We start from the raw sequence: 17878 nt of genomic DNA, 5'->3' as shown, positions 1-17878 counted from the left end.
CTCGACGGCACATAACAACAACAACAGAACAAAATGTTAATCTATTTTCATAAATATGTTCTAAATGTATAAGATATTTATAAAGTTATATAATCTGAGTGAGCTCAGATGGTGTGAACCGTATGGCACTGCACTACTAATGGAAGGGCCAAAGCTCTCAGGAACTCTGAATTCACCTGTAGCTCCAATGGAGAAAGATGATTAATGTCCTACCATCGGATTTACAACTTCACAAAACCACTGGAGAGGCAGCTATGATATGGCTCTCATTCAGTGATAATAAATGAGTGGATGACATTATCTAAATAGTCAATACCAATTATTTCATAAAAGTAACGGCTGTACAGGTAAATACACTATATATTATACATTGTGTATATTTTAGAGTTATAAGACAGGAATTATTTGTCCCATTTATTCTGTTTTAGTCAAAGAGAATCAAGCCACATTACTCATTTGCTATGAAAATAAGAAAAAAAGAACACCTCAGCTTTGATTAATAATTATCTCTAAAATCTTAAGTGTGCACAACAAGTGAGGTGAAAAACAGTGGGACAGAGAGGCACAGCATGCCTAATTGAGAAAACTGCATGATCAACAATATTGTGTTATACCAAGGGATAGACTGAAATTAATTTAGCAGAAAATTGGTCTAGGACTGATTACTCAAAAGAAGAGCTGCAAAATCCTAACATCTTAGTCAATGATATTTTTCAGAATAGCAGAATCTGAAACCATTAACTATGATTACTGAAAAGTTCAGAAAAGATGATGAAAACAGAAGCAACAGACCTAATAGGAATCAACATAAAGCTTGGTAACCATGTTACTATACTTTCTTCACAGAAAGAAAATTCAAAGGAAGAAATAAAATTATAGGGCTCTTAGGTTGTTTTTGTTATTATGTGCTGTCCAGTTGTCTGTTACTCATAGCAACCCTGCATACAACAACCCTAAACCCTGCTCTGTCCTATGCCAACCTTATTGTCTCCAACACACCAACCCCCGTTCCCTCAGTGACTGAAACAATCCATCTCATCAAGGGTCTTCCTCCCCTGTGCTATCCCTCCACCCTTCCAAATATGATGTCCCCCTCCAAGGATAGGCCCCTCCTAGTAACATGTCCAAAGTATGTCAGACGAAGCTTCAGAATCCTTGTCTCCAAGGAGCAGCCTGGTTTCACCCTCTCTAGGACAAACTAGTTCATTCTCTTAGCAGTCCATGGAATAATCAACCCTCTTCTCCAGCACCACAGCTCAAAGGCATTAATTCTCTGTTTATCATCCCTAGTCACTGTCCAGCTTTCTGATACATAGTGAGCGGTTGCAAAGACTATGCCCTGGATCAGGTGCACCTTAGTCTCCAGACTTATGTCATTGCTCTTCAGTGTTTTCCTAAAACTCTGTCATGACACCTGGTCAAATTATGACATTTAATTTCTTGCTTGCTTAAGGAAAGACAAATAAAAATCCAAGAGTCATAAGCAATCATGATTGACCCTCCAGTAAGGTAGGTTTCTGAGGCTGCAAATCATATGAGAATATACTGTCCATATTTTTCCAGAGAATCATCTGGTTGATTCAATTTGCCAAAGAGTCACCACCTTAAGATTAGCGGCACACGTTCCCACGCATTATGTCACCAAAGCTCCCAACCCAGAGGTGCAGGCCATATGTTTTTGTGGAAAGAATGTAAACATAGGAACAGTGTGCACAGTCAGTACTTGAGGAATGACAGACCACATTAACAAATGAATAGACATAACTGACACGGATATGTCTACATCTGGAAAGAGGAAATATAGTTTAAAAAGAAATCTGAATTTATAGATGTCATGATGAATACAAAAAGCAGCCAATAAAAACAAAAGGAAGCTGCCAAACAAGTCAATAAAATAAAATTCCCAACAAGGAAATTAATATTTCCAGCAATACTCTGAGTATCAAATTACTAGCTTTTTTTCTTTATAAAGAAAGTATAGTTGGTATTTATAGTAACAGTAAAAATATTCATGACTTTTGATGCGGCAGTAACTTTTATTAGACTTAGTAGATCGTTATAAGCTGTTAGATTGTATATATGAACAGTTCTATCTGGTCCCAAATACTACTTTCCTTTGTTCACTATTGAACTTTGTTTAATTACTGGACAGCAGTTTTTAATAACATTTTGATTAGGTTCTATGTTTTTTCTTATTATTTTGGCTAGTGGGACAATCTCATTCTCTACTGTCATTTTCTAATTTGTTTTCAAATTTTCAAACTCCAACTTGTTTTAGAGTTTAACACTTTAGTTATCTTCAGTTAAGGCTGGAATTGGGTCCGTAGGTGTTGTGTCACATGTATGGAGGGAGGGTGGGTGACAGTGTTGAAGCTTGAGGTCTGGGATGTGGCTCCTTTGAACCGATTTTCCTCTTCTCTTTTAATGACTACATTTTCTTATGTTGGAATCAGGTAGGCTCACAAGAGGGGCAGAACACTCCCTCAGAGAACTATGATTCTAAAATGCGAACACTTTGGCTTGGCTCTGGTTCAATTTGATTCCTTTTTATTCTGATGACTTCTAATAATGTCTTCATTTTTGTCTTCATTAACAGAATCCGATGCAAATTAACTCTTGTCCCTTATTCTCTGTAGATGTTTTGATTGTCATGGAATCTAACTTAGGAAATGTAATCTTTAGAAAGTTTCTTTTAAAATATTAAATGTTCTCATCCTAGAACAAAACATAATTTTGTTTGACTTATGTCTTTTGCATCTCTTTCATCATGTTTATAAAAGCCATAAACTTGGAAGCTCTGGTGGCCTCGTGGCAAGAAGCTGCACTGCAATTCTAGAGTTAAGTGGTTCAAATCCACCAGATGAAGAAGGAGGGGCAATCTCCTCCTATATCCATCAGATCTGATTTGACAGTACACACACAAATAAAAATAAAATAAAAAATTTTTAAAAGCCATATAATTGTGGGGTCTCTGTTATAGCAGAACTCAAAAACTAAGACAGTTGCCACATGTGTGATAGACCTCGATCGTGTCTGATTGTATTACACAGACCTAATTGTTGCTTCTACCGAGTCCACAATTAATTTTCCTGATGGTCTTTCAGTCAAGTAAGACATTTATAATCTTTATGTCCCAATCCAACAGTAAAAGAATGCACTTTCCCCTCATCTAATGGAGTGACCATTTTCAGTCCATGATAATTTCTATTCAATAAATTTCATGTGCTTTCAGTTGATCTATACATGCCCTGGAAATAACCCCAGAAAAGGTTCAGATTTTTGGTCTGAGGAGCATTTTAGTTTGTTTCAATTCCATTAAGGACAAATTACTTTACTGGACAACCCTTCTGTTATCTTACAAAAAAAAATTAAGCCTGCATATTGTCATGTCTAGGAAGTTCTGGCCTAGTAAACAATAAGAAGCTTCACTGCAATCTCAAAGGCACATGGCCATATCTACCAGCTGCTCTGCAGGAAAAGGCTGGCCAATCTCCTCCCATTCAATTTACTGTTCCTGAAAACCACGTGGAGACTCAGCTAACTGCTGAGTTTTGACTCAATGACTCGATGCAACTACAATATATTGTAATGTCTACACTGGGTGACTTTTCTAACCTGGCTATATGTGACACAGTTACTGCTCTCCTAGGAATTAGAAATTTAATCCAGAGAACAATAGATATTTTCACTTTTTAGGAGTAATGCTTTTATCAAGAATTTAATGATAATGGTCTACAAAGAGTAAACTATGAATTCTAGTAGGATTTTTTAATTTAAATTTTGTTAATTTTAATCAACATTTACAGAGATTTTGGGTTTCCATTCTTTCATTGTTGCACTATTAAATTCTAGTAGTTTTCTAACAAGAAATCTACCCCGCTTCAGAATCTCCTCAAGCAGGGCATTGTCCTCACCAGGTAGTGTTACCTCATTCCTCCTAAGTTCCTTTATATTACCTCAGCATTGCTTCATTGAATTCCTCATTAACCCATTAATTTAGATAGAATTTCTTTGTATTGTAAGCTATCTAATAGTATTATCTGGTAAAATTACAATGTCTCTATAGTTAAGATGACTTTTTGCAACTTGAAATTAATCCATTTTATTAAATAATGTTCTGTTATATATCAAGCCAAACGTAGATATTTTAAATTCCTTGACGTGTTTCTTCAATCTGAATTGCTACATGTTATTCTATTGTCTTTATAAATCTATAACTGCTCATTCTTATTCTGTGCTTACAGTACTTGATGCATCTCAGAATCTGTTTTGAGTGCTATTTATCTATGCTCTAATGATCCCTGAATTTATACCTTCAAGCTAAAACTTAGAGATTCATGTACACATTCATCTTCTGAACAGATCATTTTGAATATTCTATAAATATCTAACAAAAAGAACAATATTAGACATTCATTAAGTACTTAGTATATAGCTGACATTAATCTAAATATGTTACTTTATTATCTACTTTAACAATTTTTACCGTTAGTTGTCACTGAGTCAATTGTTTCTCTAAACCATAAGTTATATGTTGAATATTACAAAAGCCTTTAAGCATCACAATAAACCTGTAACTTGGTTACTATTGATACCCATAATTGGAAAACAAATAAATGTGACACGGGCAGATGAAGTAAAACACTATATTTCTGAGAGAAAATATCTATCCAAAAGTACTTACTTCCTAAAGTATGGAGAAAACTGGATTCATCAACTTCCCTGTCCCTGGTCCACTTTTCTGGAATTCTTAGCATTCATCATTTTGGAATGACTATTTGCATAGCTATTTATACCAGGATCTGGGCCACATTTCCATTTCCAATATTTAAGGCTTTCAATTTACAAATGTCTACCAATGCATTATTCCCTAATCACTTTCACTATCTTTGATTATTTAATAAGTTTACTTTTCTCCATTGTATATCCTCTTTACTGGATTGTTGTTTTGTGTGCTGTTGAGTTAGAACCAATTGATAACGGACCTTTCACCAGGTTTTCAGAAGCAGTAGGTTGCACAAGGGGTGATTTCCTAACCTTCTGAAGAAAACCTGCTGAAAATTATCCAAAAATGATTGGAGCAATATGTCAACAGAGAACTGCCAGATGTACTGGCTGGATTTAGAAGAGGTTGTGGTACTAGGAATATTATAGCTAATGTTAGATGGATCTTGGCAGAAAGCAGAGAATACCTGAGGAATATCTATTTGTGCTTCATTGACTATGCAAAGGCTTTTGACTGTGTGGATCACAACAAGCTATGGATGACTCTGAGAAGAATGGGAATTCCAGAACATTTGATTGTGCTTATGCAAAATCTATACTTGAACCAAGAGGCAGTCATAAAGACAGAGTAAGAGGATACTACATAGTTCAAAATCAAGAAGGGGGTCTATCAGGAATGTATTTTGTCTCCATACCTTTTCAGTTTGTATGCAGAACAGATCATCCAAGACGCTGGACTGTACGAGGAGGAATGTGGCATCAGGATTGGTGGAAGATTCATCAACAATCTGAGTTATGCAGATGATACAACCCTGCTTGCTGAAACTGAGGAGGACCTGAAGTGCTTGCTGCAGAAGGTCAAGGACTACAGCTTTCAATATGGATTGAAGCTCAACATCAAGAAGACAAAGATTCTCACCACTGGGCCAATTGGCAGCATCAGTATGGATAGTGAAGAGATTGAGATAGTTAACAGTTTTAGTTTGCTTGGCTCCACAGTCAACACTCTTGGTATCAGCAGGCAGAAAATCAAGAGACAAATTTCATTTGGAACGTCAGCAGTGAGGGACCTCTCAAGAGTACAGAAGAGCAATGGTGTCAGGCTGGAGACTAAGATGTGCCTATAGTCTTCGCAATTACGTGCTATGCATTGGACAGTTGGACAGTGACTAGGGATGATAGAAAAAGAATTGACGCCTTTGAGCTGTGGTGCTGGAGAAGAGTGTAGAATGGACTGCTAGGAGAACAAATAGGTTTGTCCTGGAGAGGGTGAAGCTGGAATGCTACTTGGAGTCAAGGATTCTGGGGCTTCGTCTGACATACTTTGGGCATGTTGCAAGGAGGGACTGGTCCTTGGAGAGTGGAGGGATGGCGCAGGAGAGGAAGACCCTGGATGAGATGGATCGATTCTGTGATTGGGTTGGTGGGAATGAGTGTGTTGGAGACAGTGAGTTTGGCACAGGACAGAGCAGCATTTAGGGCTCTTGTACATAGGGTCACTATGAGTCGCAAGTGACTCGCCAGCGCATAACAACAACAACAAAACTAATCTGTCTTACTGAGGGTCTCCTTCTGACTGGTTGCTGTTCTGCTTTACCAAATATGATGTTCTCCAGAAATCAGCCTCTTCTCTTAAATATGTGTCTACATGTGTAAGCCAGATAATGTTCTCTTGTAATCCATAAGCTTTTCATCTATTAATTTTTGCCAGTTGCTATCAGGTGTTTCTTCTTGTTGTTAGGTGCTGTCAGGTGAGTATGACTTCTAGTAACTGTGTGAACAACAGATCTGAACCCTGTCCTATTCTGTACCATCCTCAGAATCTCTGACACACTTGAGCCCATTGCTACAATCACTCTGTCAAACCACCTTGTTGAATATCTTTCTCTCTTTCCCCATCTCTCCATCTTCCCAAGAATGATGATCTTCTCCAAGAAATAGCCTCTCCTAGCAATATGCCCAAAGTATTTGAGATGAACCTTTATCATCTTTGCTTCTGAAGGAGCACTCTGCCGAGGCCCCTGAATACTGATTTTTTCCAATGCATTATGACTTCTCAGCTCAGCTCCTGACTTCTGGTACCAACTGCATTGATTGTGGATCCAAATAAGATGAATCCTTGACCATTTCAATCTTTTCTCCATCTCTCATAATGCTAAACATTTGTCCAGTGATGGAAATTTTTGTTTTCTGGACCTTGAGATGCAATCTACATTGAAAACTATCCTATCTCTGCCATATTCCTGGAGGGAGAATCTCCTACTCTGGACTTAGAGCAAACAAGCAGCAGCAATGGAAGGAACTATTTTCTACCTTGCCTCCATCATCCTCCTGTGGGTAGAATCTCCTTCCCAGGGAAATGCTTCCCCTAGGGTTTTCTCCTAGAGCTTGGTACCTAGGATTCAGACTTGTAGCATCTTAAACTGAGAGACTTATCATTCATTTTATTGCATTGGGCAATGATTGGCATTTTATTAATCACTTACAGCTTATACATTTGTATTCTTGCTTGTTTGTCATTGTTCTAATTAGTATAGCATCTTTCTGTCAGTGTGTTGTACAGAGGTAACTTTTAATTACTGTGATATTGAAAGCTGTGTCAAATTCCAGAGGGGTCATCCATGGTGGACAGCTTTTAGAAGAGTTGTCAGTTTAAGATAGACTAGGAAACAGGATTGGCCATCCACTTTTTAAATAGCAGACTCTCAAAACTGTTTCTTTTTTGTCCATCTAAGGAAGCTCTACAAAACCCTGCCTTTTTTAGGTGGCTTGAGAGCTAATGGAAATGCAGAGGGTTAGCTACTAGTACCAAGGAACATATAAACCACTATTGTTGATTGCCCTCGAGTCCAGCAGGCCTCATAGCAACCCTATGAACAAAAGCCTTTCTATAACTATCATCATTTCTCAAAGTTCATAGTTTCTAGAGGCATAAACCACTATTGTATGAAAAACTGACAGACACTAGTAATGGTTTGATAAATTTATGTATCTTAATAATGGCTGGGTAAATTTGTACATATATTTGTATAATATTTAAAAAGTGAATGTCTATGTCAATACAAATTTGTTGTACATAACCTTTAAAACGTATTCTAAAGCGAAATCACTTAATATATTTAGCCACTTAATATTACATTATAAAGTATATGTTAAGTAATAATCCAGGTTGTCAATCTTACTTATCTTTTGTTTTCTACTCTTCCATGAGCTCTTTATGAAATCTAGCAGATGGAGGATTTAACGGTTGTACATCACAAACTTTCCACATAACACTGTCAGTTCAATTTTTCATCTTTCTATTTCCATCTTCTTTCATCTCGGTAAAATTGCCATAGGCTACTGATCTTGAATCAAATTTATCTAAAATTCAAACATAATGAAAATGGGAATTGATGAATGGAAACTAGTCACAGTCATCAATACAGATCTTTAGGAAGTAAATTTTTCAAGCTATGGAATGTCAACACGTTGATAATAGGAGCAAAAAGATAAATGAATACAGTAGTAACTGTTATTATTCATATGTTACTAGTTGTCTATGGCAATTACTTAAATATTCAGTAATTTAAGTTGTTTCTGTAATCTTATGTTCTGCTTACTAAAGGTTGTAAGTGAAAGGTTTTTCCTTTTTGAAATGTTTCTTAGTGTTTGAATATGAGATGCATATGACAAGTTGATTTTCTTCTTTTTTAAGGCTTATAAAGTAGGAATACTAATAATTGAGAATGGGCAAGTAAAATAATAACCAAAGAGCTCCCAACCTTCCTTTGGGTTGTAGCAAAGTTAAGCATTAGAGATAGACTCATGTGCCATCAAGTCTGAACCACAAACACGCAACTAATCTTCTACCATGTTTTCAGAGGCTGTGAATCACGTGGAAGAAGACTGCCCATTCTCCCACAGACAACCTGGTGTATTTGAACTACTGCCTTTGGGTTTGCAGTGCAACTCACTAGAAAGTGCATGAGAATATGTCCTGCTTTGTCTGATGTAGTTTGAACATGGCATTGGAGGAATCAATCCATGGAGAAGGACATCAGATTTGGTAAAGTAGGTTGGGGGATGAGGCTGGGGAGAAGGAAGCCCCTTAATGAGATGGAAGTCAGTAACTGAAACATTAACCTTAAACATAACCATCTTGATTACACAGAATTAAGCCATTTTTCCTCTGTTGCACATATAGACTCTTTCAATAGAAACTAATTGTACCTAACAACAACATTTAATGAGAGACAAAAATATACTTGACATTTTTCCAAGACCTTCTACCTTAACTTCTTTATTTTAAATTGCATCTCCAATAGCAAGGTTAATCTCTATTGAACAATGTCAAATTTCAAAATGATCACTGTTTCCATTAATATACCAGTTTTGAATAATTATAAACAACAGGTTTGATGAACTTTTTTAACTAATGGAAAAGTATGACTTTATATTTTTGTTTCTAAATCACTGCAGATTTTAAGTAAAGAAATCTTAGACTCCGTTAGACCACTGAGGAAGAGATTTTTTTCCCCCCAAGTGGTTTACAGTAACCTCCTACTTAATAAAAATATATATCATCCCCAGTGTCATGTCATTCTGGGAAATAAATCCATGTTTCTCAACAATTATATTTGAAAATTTATTTTGTTCTCATTTGAAGAAATATTCACTTACATGCTGATTTCATTTGAGAATAAAAAAATTGTTCATAATAATTATTCAAGCAAATTCCAGATTTAATAAACCTATTATTAAAATTAAAATACAGTTCATATGGTCTATGTAAATGATATTTCAATGTATGTCTCCTAATAGTTTATATTTCTCATGCGTTAAAGCATTTTAAATTATTTATTCTGTAACATAAGCCAACATAAGTGAATCAATAATTGTATTTTTCTTCTTTTTGTTAGATGCTTATATCAAGATTACTTCAATATAACTTTTGTATATGCTTATATCACACTGAAAAATAATTAAAAAAAATAAGAACTTTTATTTTTTTATTTTTTATTATTTTGTGTGTGTGTACCGTCAAATCAGATCTGACTGGTACAGGAGGATATTGCGCCTCCTTCTCCGGCAGAGCATCTGGTGGATTCGAACCGTGTTCCTCTGGGATTGCAGTGCAGCTTCTTGCCACTAGGCCACCAGAGCTCCCCCTAAGAACTTTTATAACATTGAAAAATTGTAAAATTGAATTAAGGTTATAAATACCACAAAGCAAAATTTCTGAATAAAGTAGCCAAGGAAAAGAATGTTTTATACCTCATCTCTGTCTTGGAAATAACACTGTCATAAGCAGAATTCAAAATTATCAGAAAATAAAAATGAAAAATTATAAGGACCTGAAGTGTTTGCTGCAGAGGGTCAAGGACTGCAGCCTCCAATATGTATTGAGGTTCAAAGTCAAGAAGACAAAGATTCTCTCCACTGGGCCAATTGGCAGCATCAGGATGGATGGTGAAGATATTGAGATTGTTCACAGCTTTAGTTTGCTTGGCTCCACAGTCAACACTCTCAGCACCAGCAGCCAAGAAATTAGAAAACGCATTGTCATGGGAAAGTCTGCTGTTAAGGACCTCTCCAAAGTACTGAAGAGCAATGGTGTCTCTCTGGAGATTAAGGTGCACCTGATACTGGCCATGGTCTTTGCTATCACTTGTTATGCATCAGAGAGTTGGACAATGACTAAGGAGGATAGAAGGAGAATTGATGCCTTTGAGCTGTGGTGCTGGAGAAGAGTATTGAGGGTACTATGTACTGCTAGGAAAACAAACAGATTCATCCTGGAAAGGGTCAAACCGGGCTGCTCCTTGGAACAAGAATCCTAAGGCTCCGTTTACCATACTTTGGACATGTTGCAAGGAGGGACAGGTCCTTGGAGAGGGACATCATGCTTGGTAGGGTGGAGGGACAGCGCAGAAGGGGAAGGCCCCTTTTGAGGTGGATTGATTCAGTGACTGGGGTAATCGGGATGGGTGTATCAGAGACGGTGCGACTGGCACAGGACAGAGCAGAGTTTAGGGCTGTTGTACATAGGGTCGCTATGAGTCGCTTGCAACTCGACGGCACATAACAACAACATAACTCATTAGCCATAGCCACCGAATTGATTCTGACTTGCGGTAACTATAGAACAGACTACAACTTTCCAATAGGGTTCCCAAACTGGAATCTTTAGGAAAGCAGATTACCACATGTAAAATTTTCCTCTGGAACAAGACGCTGAGTTAAACTGTACATTTAAGAATAGAGCACTTTAATCACTTTACCTTATGAATATGTTACTCTTTAAAATTGAGTCAAAATCTACTCAAAACTGACCCTCTATGAAAACAAAAAAGGGTCGGGGCGGGGGGCGGGGGAGAGAAAAAAACAAAACAAAACAAAACAAACCCTGACTCTCTAGTTTTCCAAGACTTATTTAATCTCATAGGAAGAGTTTGCCCATTTTTCTTTCATGAACCTGCTGATGGATTCAAACCTTCTACCACTGAATTAGAAGCACAACATCTTATCCATTAGAGCACCAGAGCTTCCTCCTCAAAAGTATAATGATCTCCTTATTCTCATAAAAAGTTAATTTGTAAAATTTGCCTTGTGTAATAAACTTCATGTTATAATGTCACTATAATTTAGTCTCTAATCCTATATAAGTTATCAAGCAAAAAATTACACCAATCTATGAACTTTATCAATATAAAATTATTAATATTTTGACTTGCAGCAAACTGGTTAAATCAAGTCGACTTTATTTTTTTAGATTTTAAATCCATTTTTAGCACAGGAAATGCATTTACTTCCTGAATATGTCATCCTGCTATCAAAGTATAGAGAAATCTGATGGCATTGTGTACAAGGAGTTGTGGGGCTAACCTAAAGGTGAATCCACTCTAATGGTTTGGAGTCACCAACAGCTCTGAGAAAAAAACATTAGCAGTCTCTTCCCATCCATTTTATAAACTCCAAAAACCAACTGGAAATCACTCAGTGTTAGCTATTAGTTAGATCCATGGCACAGTAGTGACTTGTTAAATTGGTGTCACAGTAGTTAAGGCTATCTACAATGAACAAGGACCACTGGCAGTGAAAGAAGAAGTCTAAGCTTCACTGAAGGCATTGGCAACAAATTGAGTTCCAGGCATTGATGAAATATCAATCGAATTGTTTCAGCAAACAAATCCACTCTTGGACATGTTCACTAACTAGTCTAAGCCAAGAAATCAGGAAATCAGCTATGTGGTCAACTGACGGGAAACGATTCATATTTGTTCATATTACAAAAAAAGATGAGTCAACAGAGAGTTGAAATTATATTAATAAAAATTAAAAAACAACAACAAAATGAAATTATCAAACAATGCCATTAGTATCACATGCGAACAAAATCTTATTGACAATTATTAAAACATGACTGGAAAAATACATCATAGGAAACTACCAGAAATTCAAACTGGATGCAGAAAAGTTCCTGAGTGAAATATTATTGCTGATATTAGGTGGATCTTAACTCAAAACTGAGAATACCTGAATGATTTTACTTGTGTTTTATTGACCATGTGAAGGCAATTTATTGTGTGGATAATAATAAATTACAATTAACTCCGTGAAGGAGGAGAATGTCAAAACATTTAATTGTGCTTAAGCAAAACATTTCTTGTCCATGAAGCAATTGTTTATTGCATGGTTCAAAATCAGAAAAGATGCGGCCTTTTACCGTACCTATTCAATCTGTGGTATTGGAGAAGAGTACTGAATATACCATGGACTGCTAAGAGAACAAACAAATTCATCCTGGAGAGAGTGAAGCCAGGCTGCTCCTTGGAGACAAGGATTCGTACGCTTCATCTGACATATTTTGGACATGTTGTAAGGAGGGACCAGTCGTTGGGGAAGGACGTCATGCTTGGGAGGGTGGAGGGAGATGGTGCGATTGGCACAGGACAGAGCAGAGTATAGGGATGTTGTACATAGGGTCACTATGAGTTGCAAGCGACTCGATAGCACATAACAACAACAACAACAACAACAACAACAAGGAGCTTCAATACCATCCACAGGCACGTGGTTTGAATACGCCAGCAGCTCCTAAAGAAAGATGGTTAATGTTCTCTGGTGCAGTTAAACTGCCCATGCAAACTTGCTGAAGGGTCAACTATAAATGAGTTCTGACTAAATGGTGCACAGCAACACCTTTAACAAGGTAAGAATTATTTTCTCTTTCATGTTGCAGCCTCAAGCCATGCTTTCAAAACTACAGGGAAATTTTGCTCCATGAATGGACTGAGGTATATAATATTTTTCAAACAGAATTAAAGCCTCATGACTATAGCTTGCTTTAAGCAATTTGGGGTACTGTAATGTTTTGTGTGGCTAATGACGTGCTCAGCTCAAATTTCGTCCCTGCAGTATTAGTGAAACAAGATAATGAGTATGATGAGACAATAATCTCCTTCCGTTAGCTGAATCCATGTGAATAAATGCTCTTGCACCCAACTGACTAAAAGAAAATGATGATGATTGAGAGAATACTCCAGGAATGCAATGTTAAGTGGCTTAATTATTCAGGCATTATTTTCCACTTAAGAGTTGTTTATGGGGTTTACCGCTGCGGCCAATATGTTTATGTCACATTAAGTTATGTGAAATGCATGCGAAAGGTAATCAATTTTGTTAGGCTAACTTTGCACATCAAAATATTCTATTTATTATGAAATTGTTTTGAAGATCATAAGCATGAAATTGACTGCTTCTGTAGTTTGCTCCACCTATTGTAGTAAAGTAAGGATTGATGGTGACACTGCCTGAGTAAGATCATTTAATATGTAAACAGTCTTTAGAAATGGAAAATGTGGTAAAGCAAGATAATGACTCTTCATCTAAATCCTTAGTGTCAGTGAACTTCTTTGTTTCACAGCAAAGGGATTTTTGCAAATGTGATTAAGGATATGAATCTGGACATAGAGAGACTCTTCTGAAACATTCAGGTGGGCCTAGTTTAATTACGTGAACCTTTAAAAGCTGAGAATATTTCAAGTTTGAGATTAGAATGAGACGTGAAATAGTAAGAAATCTGTTTGAAGGTTTGAAAGATGGAAGTAAGCTCCCTGAACCACACTCTATATCCAAATTACCTATGTTGTTGTTCTGTGCCACCTTGTTGCCTGAGACTCATAAAGACTCTATGTAGTTCTCAACTCTGTTCTTTTCTGAGCCAGTCTCAACGTGTCTGACACACCTACTCCTGTTATCCCAGTTACTGTGTCAACCCATCTCATCCGAGGACTTCCTCTCCTGTGCTGTTCCTCTACACTTCCAAGCATGCTGTCCTTCTCTAGGGACTGGTCCCTCCTGGCCACATGCCCAATGTATGTGAAACTGAGCTTTAAAATTCTTGCCTCCAAAGAGCAGCCTGGTTTCACTTTCTCCAGGACAAACCTGTTTGTTCTCTTAGCAGTCCATGGGTTTGTTCAATACTCCTCTCTAGCAACACAACTCAAACGTATGAATTCTTTTTCTGTCATCTTTGATCATTTTCCAGCCCTCTGATGCATAGCAAGTAATTGCAAAGACCATGGCACGAATCAGGTGTATCTTAGTCTCCTGACTGTCATCATTGCTTTTCAGCACTTCTGCAAGGTCCCTGACATCAGTCTTCCCTAGAGCAATTAGTCTTTTGATTTTTTTATTGCTGCTGCCAAGACTATTGATTGTGTAGGCTAGCAAGCTGAAAGTGTCAAAACCCTCAGTCTCCTCTCCATCTATCCTGGTGTTGCCAATTGGCCCAGTGGTGAGAATCATTGTCATCTTGATGTTGAGCTTTATTCAAGACAGAAGGCTGTGATCTTTGACCTTCTGTAGCAAGTGTTTCAGAGCCTCCTCAGTTTCAGCAAGCAAGGTTGAGTCATCTGCACCATGAAGGTTCTAGATGAGTCTTCCTCTAATACTGATTGCTACATTCCTCATAAAGAGGAGCCTCCCAAATAACCCGTTCAGCACATAGATTGAAAAGGGATAGGCTCACACCTTTCCTAATTTTGAACCATGCAGTGTTTCCTTGCTTTGTTCTGAGTACTGCTTTCTGGTCCAAGTATAGGTTTCACAAGAGCAAATAAAGTGTTCTGGGATTCCTGTTCTCAAGATTAGCCATCCACTCAGTCAGATATTTTTGCATAGTTAATAAAAACACAGATATTTCCCCAGTAGTCTTTGCTTTCAGCGAAGATCCATCTGACATTGTTGATATTGTCTCTGGTGACACAGCCTCTCTCAAATTTGGGCTGTATTTCTGCTAGTTCTCTGTCAATGTACTGTTCCAATAATTTTTGGATAATCTTCAGCAAGATTTTGTTTGTGTGTGATATTAATGATATTGATAGAGAATTTTCACACTTTGTTGTGATTTACTGCCTCTAAAAACCAGAAAGGTCAGTTATGGGTCAGCTCTGACTTGAAGGCACACAACAACAGGAAGGATTTTGGAAATAGGATGTATCCACATTCTGTCTTTCAAGATGGTTCCTATTATTATTCATAGGGTTGCTATGAGTCCTACTTGACTTGATGACACCTAACAATAACAACAACAAATATTACATTGTTCCTATTTTGTGCCATTGAGTTGAAATCAACTTAGAGCCGACCCTCCAGCAGATTTTTAGAGACTGCAAATCAAACAGTATGAGATTTTTCATATTTCTTCCTCAAAGCATCTGATGGAATCAAACAACAAGCATTTGGTTGGCAGCGTACTTCCTTAACCTTAAGGCCAACAGAGCTCCCTATATTTCTAGTATCACTTTAGCCAAACCATATGCGAATTATATATGTACATGTATTACAAAAGAAAAGAACTTATTTTAGTGAGTCTTCTAAGGTCAAAGACTGCAATAACAGGAATGACCAGGGTAGAGATCACGAATATGGCACTGGATTGAGAAAATAGTACATGTGGTACATCATTTCTGCTGTCAGACTGACCTCAGCTGAAAACCAAGAATGAATACCAGAAAGATGTCAATTTGTTTTATTGCTGTGCAGACTTTTGACTGTGTTGATTATAACAAATTACCGCTGACAATGAGAAGAATGAAACCCGGGAACACTTAACGGTGCTCGTGCAAAACTTGCAAGTAGACCAAACACTGTTGTATGAAAAAAGCAAAGAAAGACTGTATGGTTTAAAATCGGGAAAGGGGAGCATCAAAGCTATCTCCTTTCTCTGAACCTATTCAATCTGGATGGTGAACAAATCATTTGAGAATATGGACTTTATGAAAATGAATGTGGCATCAGGATCAGAGGAAGACTCATCTAAACTTGCTTTCGCATATGATACAAACTTGCTTGAGTAGTGAAGAGGACTTTTAAAAATTGCTGTAGAAGATCATACACTATCTCCTTCAATATAGGTTTACGCCTCAACATAGAAAAAGAAAACAAAAACTCACCACCAGGCCCATAAGCAATACCATGATAGATAAATGAGAAATATAAATTATCAATGATTTTGTCTTGCTTGGGTTCACAATCAACACCCTTGGCACCATAATCCAGAAAATCAAAAGATGTATTGCATTAGAAAAGTCCCCTCTCAGGGGTCTTTCTAAAGCTCTGAAGAAGTAACATTTTAGTTTGAAGACTTAGGTGCACCTGATCCAAACTATGATCTTTTCAATTACTTCCTATGCACGTGAAAGTTAGACAAAGAACAAGAATGACAGAAGAATAGATGTCTTTGAGTTGTGATGTTGGAGAAGAGTGCTGAATATCGTATGCACTGTCAAAAGGACAAACCAATAGGCCTTGGAAAAGCTGCAGCCAACATGCTTCTGGGAGACTAGTACAGTGAAACTTCATTTCACATACTTTGGGCATGTTTTCAGGAGGGTCAGCCTTGGAAAATGACTTCAAAAAGTAGAGTCATTAAAGGAGGGGAGGATCTTCAATAGATAGATTGAAACAGAGACTTTAATGATGGGCTTGCGTATGTTAGAGATGAGGAGGAGGATGAAGTAGGTTTCAGATCCACTGTTCATAAGGTCGCTATGAGTTGTAGTAAGCTTGATGGCACTTAACAACAACAACAGCAACATCCCTATAAAGGTCATAATTCATTACAATTAACAAATTATTTTGAACAATGTATGAAATTGATAATGCATAATGTAAAGATTAAGATTTTATGGCAGTTATGAAATGAGTCAGTTCCAACTTGAAGGTTTATAGCCAACAACAAAAATAAAAACAATGAAATGATGTTTTACATAATTATTACCTAATATGTGGTAACTTGTGGTAGGATATGTGTTGCCAGCCCTAAGAATGAGGTTCAAACCAGCCGCTCTGGAGAAGAAAGATGGACAATCTCCTTTTATGCATGTTACTACCTCTCATAACCCCTTAGAAAAGGCAGCCATAAGTGGGTTCTGACTGAAGGGTATATAACAACAGCAATAACAACATAATTATGCAATAATTCCTTATAATCTAGTTCAATATGAGCAGATTGATTTGATTTAAGAGGATTACAGAGGCATGGAACACTCTTAGACTAGCTGAACACTTAATCCCCTGTAGGAAAAGTCTCTTTACGAGTGTAGCCTGCACTGACTACGTATACGGACTCACTAGAAAAATAAGCTATGCTTTCCTGATCTGGATTCTGCATCTGGCTCATCACCTCTAATTAATTGTAGGTCTGAATCTAGCAGCCTTCATATTGCCTACTGATCCTTGGCTCATCAGTTGAGACAGAAACCAGAAATCTTCAATATATCGTTTTCCATAACTATCAGAGTCAGAGGAAACTTTAAATTTGCTCTGCTCTAGAAGTGTGTCATTCATTTCCTTGAGATAGTCTTTCAAGAGAGACATTTCTCAGGAATCTCTCTTATATATGTTTCTTGGTTTTGTGTGGCTATGTCATCAAGTTGCGGATGATTCATAGAGATTTTTTGAACAAGGATCTATTTTGAAAGCCCCTGTGGTATCCAAAACCTTGATATTTGGCTTTTCTAGCCCCATTGATTTCACATGCAAGCAAGAGTCTACTGAAGATTATCCAAAAACGACTGGAACAGTACATCAGCAGAGAACTGCCAGAAGCCCAGGCTGGGTTTAGAAGGGGTCGTGGCACTAGGGATATTGTAGCTGATGTTAG

This window comes from Elephantulus edwardii, unplaced genomic scaffold (assembly GCF_000299155.1).
Source record: "Elephantulus edwardii isolate Elephantulus edwardi_28Jun2011 unplaced genomic scaffold, EleEdw1.0 scaffold00114, whole genome shotgun sequence".
Lineage (NCBI taxonomy): Eukaryota > Metazoa > Chordata > Mammalia > Macroscelidea > Macroscelididae > Elephantulus > Elephantulus edwardii.
Note: the sequence above shows the minus strand (reverse complement) of the source record.